The following is a 5,328-nucleotide window of genomic DNA, read 5'->3' as shown; positions in this document are numbered from 1 at the left end:
TGATATACTACGTACCTAAAGCAGTAATTCTCAGACTTATTTGATCACACACACCCCTTCTTTGTGTTTGTAGTAGTTTGTGTGCCCCTCCTCCTGCCACACATACATATACTGATTTAAAAAAAAAATCTCTCATGCTCTCTGGCTGCCCAGCTCTGAAGGCAGCGCTGTCGCTGCGAGTAGCAGCAGAGAAGTAAGAGTGGCATGGTACGGTATTGTAATCCTTAATTCACTGCTGCTGGTGCCTGGAATTAGGTGCCAGATGTGCAGCTCTGAAGGCAGTGGTGCCACCAGCACCAGCAGAGAAGTAAGGGAGGCAATACCATTCCAATCCATCCTCCCTCCTGCGCTGCTGCTGGCGGCAGTGCTGCCTTCAGAGTTGTGTGGAGGGAGAGCGGCAGCTCCTGAAAGCAGTGTCACCACCACCAGCTGCACAGAAGAAGGTGGCATGAAATATACAACTGGATGAACACATCTGCAAAATTTGCTCTGTATGCTCTGACCATCCAGCAAAAAAATGTGATTTCTCTATGATTTAAGGAGACCCCTATTCAGTGCTGTGGGTAAAATGTGTGCAGTAAGATTTTTTTTTTATAAATTATTTCACGACCTCCTCCTGAATACATTCCATGCCAGTTTGAGGACCTCTGGCCTAGAGGATCAAACAAAGTTCTGTAATTTACCATTAGTATTCCAAATAATATTGAAGTTTACAAAGCTTTTACAGTGACTGTCCAACAAAGGGCTGTACTGTGTCCCATCCTCCACGTCTAATGTAAAGGAGCAGAAGAGATAGAAGGTACCCCTTAAGTCACTTGCTCCACTGTGCTTCCTCTCTCACGCATGTGTGCAGGAGGAGGCAGAGCCTTGACTCTGCCCCACCCTTCCAATGTGCATCAGCGTGGCATAGTTCTGCTAGTACGTTGGGGTGTTCGTGCTGTAACAGGAATAGAACCCAGAGCAGTGGGGAGACTGAGAGAGGGATTCCTCTGTGGGCTAGGTTGCTCACAAGATGATCAAGCCCAAAGTGTTAAATTGCTTTAGTCTTATATTGTTTCACAATCAGTTGCTGATATAGATTAAAATCTTGCTATGTGGATTCTAAATCAAATAAAATTTAGTTTTAAAACATTTAAAACAAGTTTTATCTGTTTTTGGGGGTCAGGGAGTTCTGGATTCTAAGACATTTTAACAGCATGATCTGAGACTCTTAATTCTCTCTGAAAGATACTGCAGAGAGTGTTTTGATTTTAGTTTGGCTCCCACGTTACATACATGTTAGCAGAGATTAAATGTGGCAGAGATTTTCTTCTGTTCAGAAATACAGTGTTACAGGGGAGATTTTTAGAGACACAAAGGACAAGATAGGCACCCATTGGCTTTCAGAGGGAGTTGAGTATGCAACTGACCCTAGTGCCTTTGATAATCTCTGCTTATGTGCTGCATGGAATATCTAAAAACCTGTCATTTTTCTGGTATTGGTGCTCCTAATTAGAGAGAGTTTAAAATATCAACATACAGGGAAAATATTTCAATGATTATACATTTGCTTTGTGGATATGAAAGGAAACTTTCTGTAAGCTTGAAAGGCAAGTGTGTCGCAATTATTAGTCCTCTTGGAAAACGTAGGTCTGATAGCATCCTATCATATCTGTGTGTTTATTTTTAAAATATGTTTAAAGAGTGATACAAAATTATGGCCTCCACTAAGGTTGCCAATGGAAATAGAAGGCTGAGAAACACACTCATACAATGTGCTGGAACCTTCTCACATGCAGCTAGTTCTGCATATAGGCTGGGAGGGCATTTCAAGTACAGTCCACTCCTTACTGATTTCGTTAGGCAAGCTGGCATTTTGCAGAATGTTATCTAAAGTCGAGGGTAAGATAAGTTTGCTATATTAAATATGAGTGTTAGAGGAAGAGAAAGAACTGTATAATAAAGTACTCCACCATAGCTTTAAGGGCCTAATCCAAAACCCAATGAAGACAGTGGAGAGACTCCCATTGATTTCAATGGGTTTTGTATCCGGGCCATATAATATATCACAACTATTTATGTTGACTATTTAAATGTTTATTTTTACCTGGACTGTTCTTCCCCTGGCTTCTGACTCAAACTTTCTCTTGTAAGGCTCCGTGTAACAGATAATTAGTTCAGAGTAGGGCCACGCCACTTACCAGTGTGATGGGGAGGAGGAAAGTTGGCCAGACAGCCAAAGCCTAACCTAGAGATGAGCATTGCAAAAAAAGCACCAAGGGAGAAGAAAAATACAAAGAGGAAGAAAAGACAGATAGAGGACATAAAAAGGGGAAATGAATGGAAAAGGACCCTCAACAAGCAGGAGTGAGAAAGAAGGGGATTGATATAAAATTAAGGGAAGAGGCCGCAGGGACATCATGCTTCTATATAAAATTCTAGCAGCAGCCCCAATTCAGCAGAGTGTTTCATTTTAAATGCTTTTGACATTTTAAACAAATCTTATGAATGCTCAGTAAACAAGAAATTTATAGGACAGGGAAAAAAGGTGAACTGGGTATTCTCATTCAGTAAAGTATTTAGGCACATATTTAATTTCAAGGACTTGGGAGACCCAGGTTTGTTTCCCTACTCCACCACAGATACCTTGTGTGACGCTGGACAAATAACTGAGGGCCAATTTTTAAAGGTATTTAGGTGTCTAGAGATGCAGAGAGGTGGTTTTGCTAAGCTTATTAGGCTTGCATTTTTAGGTGCCTAAATATCTGGCCCTTAGTCTCTCTTTGCCGCAATTCCCCCCATGTGCAAAATGGGGATAATAGCACTTCCCTGCCACATAGGGGTGTTGTGGATAAATATATTAAAGATGGTGAGATACTCACACGCTATAGTGATGGGAGCCAGATAAGTATCTGAGGTAGCTAGATAAGTAATCCCATTGATTCAGCAAAGAGTGGCCCATTTGAAGATATGGTTCATTGCTTACCTACATCTCTGTGACTTCTATCACAGTGATGTTGAACAATGTGATTCTTTTCACAAAGTTGTGTTGTTTATACTTTAAGAAATTAACAGAAGAAGAATTCCTAATTTGTTTGGTTTAGAAAGGCCGCAAAAAAATCCCTTTCATCTTGTGTAGGCTCACAGGGAAACAGATTTTGATAGAATGCCACCTGTTCTGTCACTGTATATTGATGTCTCCTGCTTGTGTGGACAACTGCTATGTGGCATTGACTGTTCATGAATGTTGCTTTTCTGTCCCTGACACTGCCAACAGAATATTACCTTGCATCATACCCTCATCCAGGATGTCTCGGCTTCTTGATACACATGCTTGATATATATTAAGCATGTATTGTATAGATTTTTTCCCTTCATTTAACATTTTTCATTTGCTCTTTATCTCCTTTCCCCTCTCTACATACACACAGTCTTTGCTTGTTGCTCTCTTGGTTTCCATACAACTAGAGTTAAGATCTATGGGCTTGTCTACATCAGAAAGTTGCAGCGCTGGTGAGGGAGTTACAGCGCTGCAACTTTGAAGGTGTACACATCTGCAGGGCATCACCAGCGCTGCAACTCCCTGTTTGCAGCGCTGGCCGTACTCCCGTTTTGTCTCGGGTGTAGAGGATCCAGCGCTGGTGATCCAGCGCTGGTAATGCAATGTAGACACTTACCAGCGCTTTTCTTGACCTCCGTGGAATAAGCAGGTATCCCAGCATACCTGAGGATACCTCTCTGGTAATCAAGAAAACTCCTCTGCCCTGTGCTCACCTGACCCCTCCTTTAAATCCCCCGGGAAATTTAAAAAATCACCTTCCTGTTTGCTCAGTCAGGCGTGGAGTGCAATTAATCAATCAATCATTCAGCGACCATGCCTCCACGCAACAAACGAGCCCCAGCATGGACCAATGCAGAGCTGCAGGATCTAATTAGTGTGTGGGGAGATGAGGCTGTTCAAACACAGCTGCGCTACAGAAGGAGAAACTACGATACCTATGGTCAGATATCGCAGTCCATGCTGAGAAGGGGCCACGAACGGGACGCCTTGCAATGCAGAGTAAAAATTAAGGAGATGAGGAGTGCATACTGCAAAGCCCGTGAGGGAAACCGACGCTCAGGAGCAGCCCCCACAACCTGCAGGTTTTACAAGGAGCTGGATGCCATACTTGGGTGTGACCCCACCGTGAATCCTAGGAGCACGATGGAGAGTTCAGAGCAGGGAGAAGTGGGGGATGGTGTAGAGGATGAATACAGTGATGCTACTGGCGTTGAGGGGGACACCCCAGAGTCTCAGGACACAGGCAGCCAGGAGCTCTTCTCCAGCCCTGAGGAGACTAGCCAGTCACAGCAGCTGGAAGCGGACGTTGATGAGGAAGCTGAGGATCGTGCTCGTGGTAAGTAGATTGCAATGCTCTGTCCGTCCCCCACCCCCCCTTCCAAGCGTGAAACCTGCCCTGCGGTGTGCTCTGTCCGTCCCCCACCCCCCCTTCCAAGCGTGAAACCTGCCCTGCGGTGTGCTCTGTCCGTCCCCCACCCCCCCTTCCAAGCGGGAACCGTGTCCTGCGGGGTGCTTCTTCCTCACCGATCCCCCCTTCCAAGCGTGAAACCTGCCCTGCGGTGTGCTCTGTCTGTCCCCCACCCCCCCTTCCAAGCGTGAAACCTGCCCTGCGGGGTGCTTCTTCCTCACCGATCCCCCCTTCCAAGCGTGAAACCTGCCCTGCGGTGTGCTCTGTCCGTCCCCCACCCCCCCTTCCAAGCGTGAAACCTGCCCTGCGGTGTGCTCTGTCCGTCCCCCACCCCCCCTTCCAAGCGGGAACCGTGTCCTGCGGGGTGCTTCTTCCTCACCGATCCCCCCTTCCAAGCGTGAAACCTGCCCTGCGGTGTGCTCTGTCTGTCCCCCACCCCCCCTTCCAAGCGTGAAACCTGCCCTGCGGGGTGCTTCTTCCTCACCGATCCCCCCTTCCAAGCGTGAAACCTGCCCTGCGGTGTGCTCTGTCCGTCCCCCACCCCCCCCTTCCAAGCGTGAAACCTGCCCTGCGGTGTGCTCTGTCCGTCCCCCACCCCCCCTTCCAAGCGGGAACCGTGTCCTGCGGGGTGCTTCTTCCTCGTTTTTGTGCAGTGCATGGCCTCCCTGGCTAGAACTCTTCGCTTCAGCAGTGCATTTCAGTGGTAGTGTATGTACAGCCTATGATCTGTAAACTATTTGGGGCTGAAAGGCACCATATCAATGTGAAATATAATATAATATTATTGACTGATGGTGAATTAAGACTGGTGAGAAGCTTTATACCTCTGTCATCTATTTTTGGACTTCACATAGTCTAACAATATATTTATGTGCTATGT

General features: G+C 46.2%; 1 long non-coding RNA gene across 3 annotated transcripts; it reads right to left on the bottom strand.

Annotated features, from left to right (window-relative positions):
* Positions 1–4,399: 4,399 nt before the first annotated feature.
* LOC127045690 (uncharacterized) lies at positions 4,400–5,084 on the bottom strand. Of its 3 annotated transcripts, none has more exons than XR_007772794.1 (3): positions 5,012–5,084; positions 4,695–4,905; positions 4,400–4,642 (listed from the first exon to the last, which is right to left on the bottom strand). It is a non-coding gene; the product is annotated as an uncharacterized LOC127045690 (long non-coding RNA). The 3 variants fall into 3 exon arrangements; XR_007772793.1 differs by having other exon boundaries at positions 4,400–4,589; XR_007772795.1 differs by having other exon boundaries at positions 4,748–4,905.
* Between the last annotated feature and the right edge of the window lie 244 nt (positions 5,085–5,328).

This window comes from Gopherus flavomarginatus, chromosome 2 (genome assembly GCF_025201925.1).
Source record: "Gopherus flavomarginatus isolate rGopFla2 chromosome 2, rGopFla2.mat.asm, whole genome shotgun sequence".
Classification (NCBI taxonomy): domain Eukaryota; kingdom Metazoa; phylum Chordata; order Testudines; family Testudinidae; genus Gopherus; species Gopherus flavomarginatus.
The sequence above is the reverse complement of the archived record's forward strand: the minus strand, read 5'-3'. Positions and strand labels throughout refer to the sequence as shown.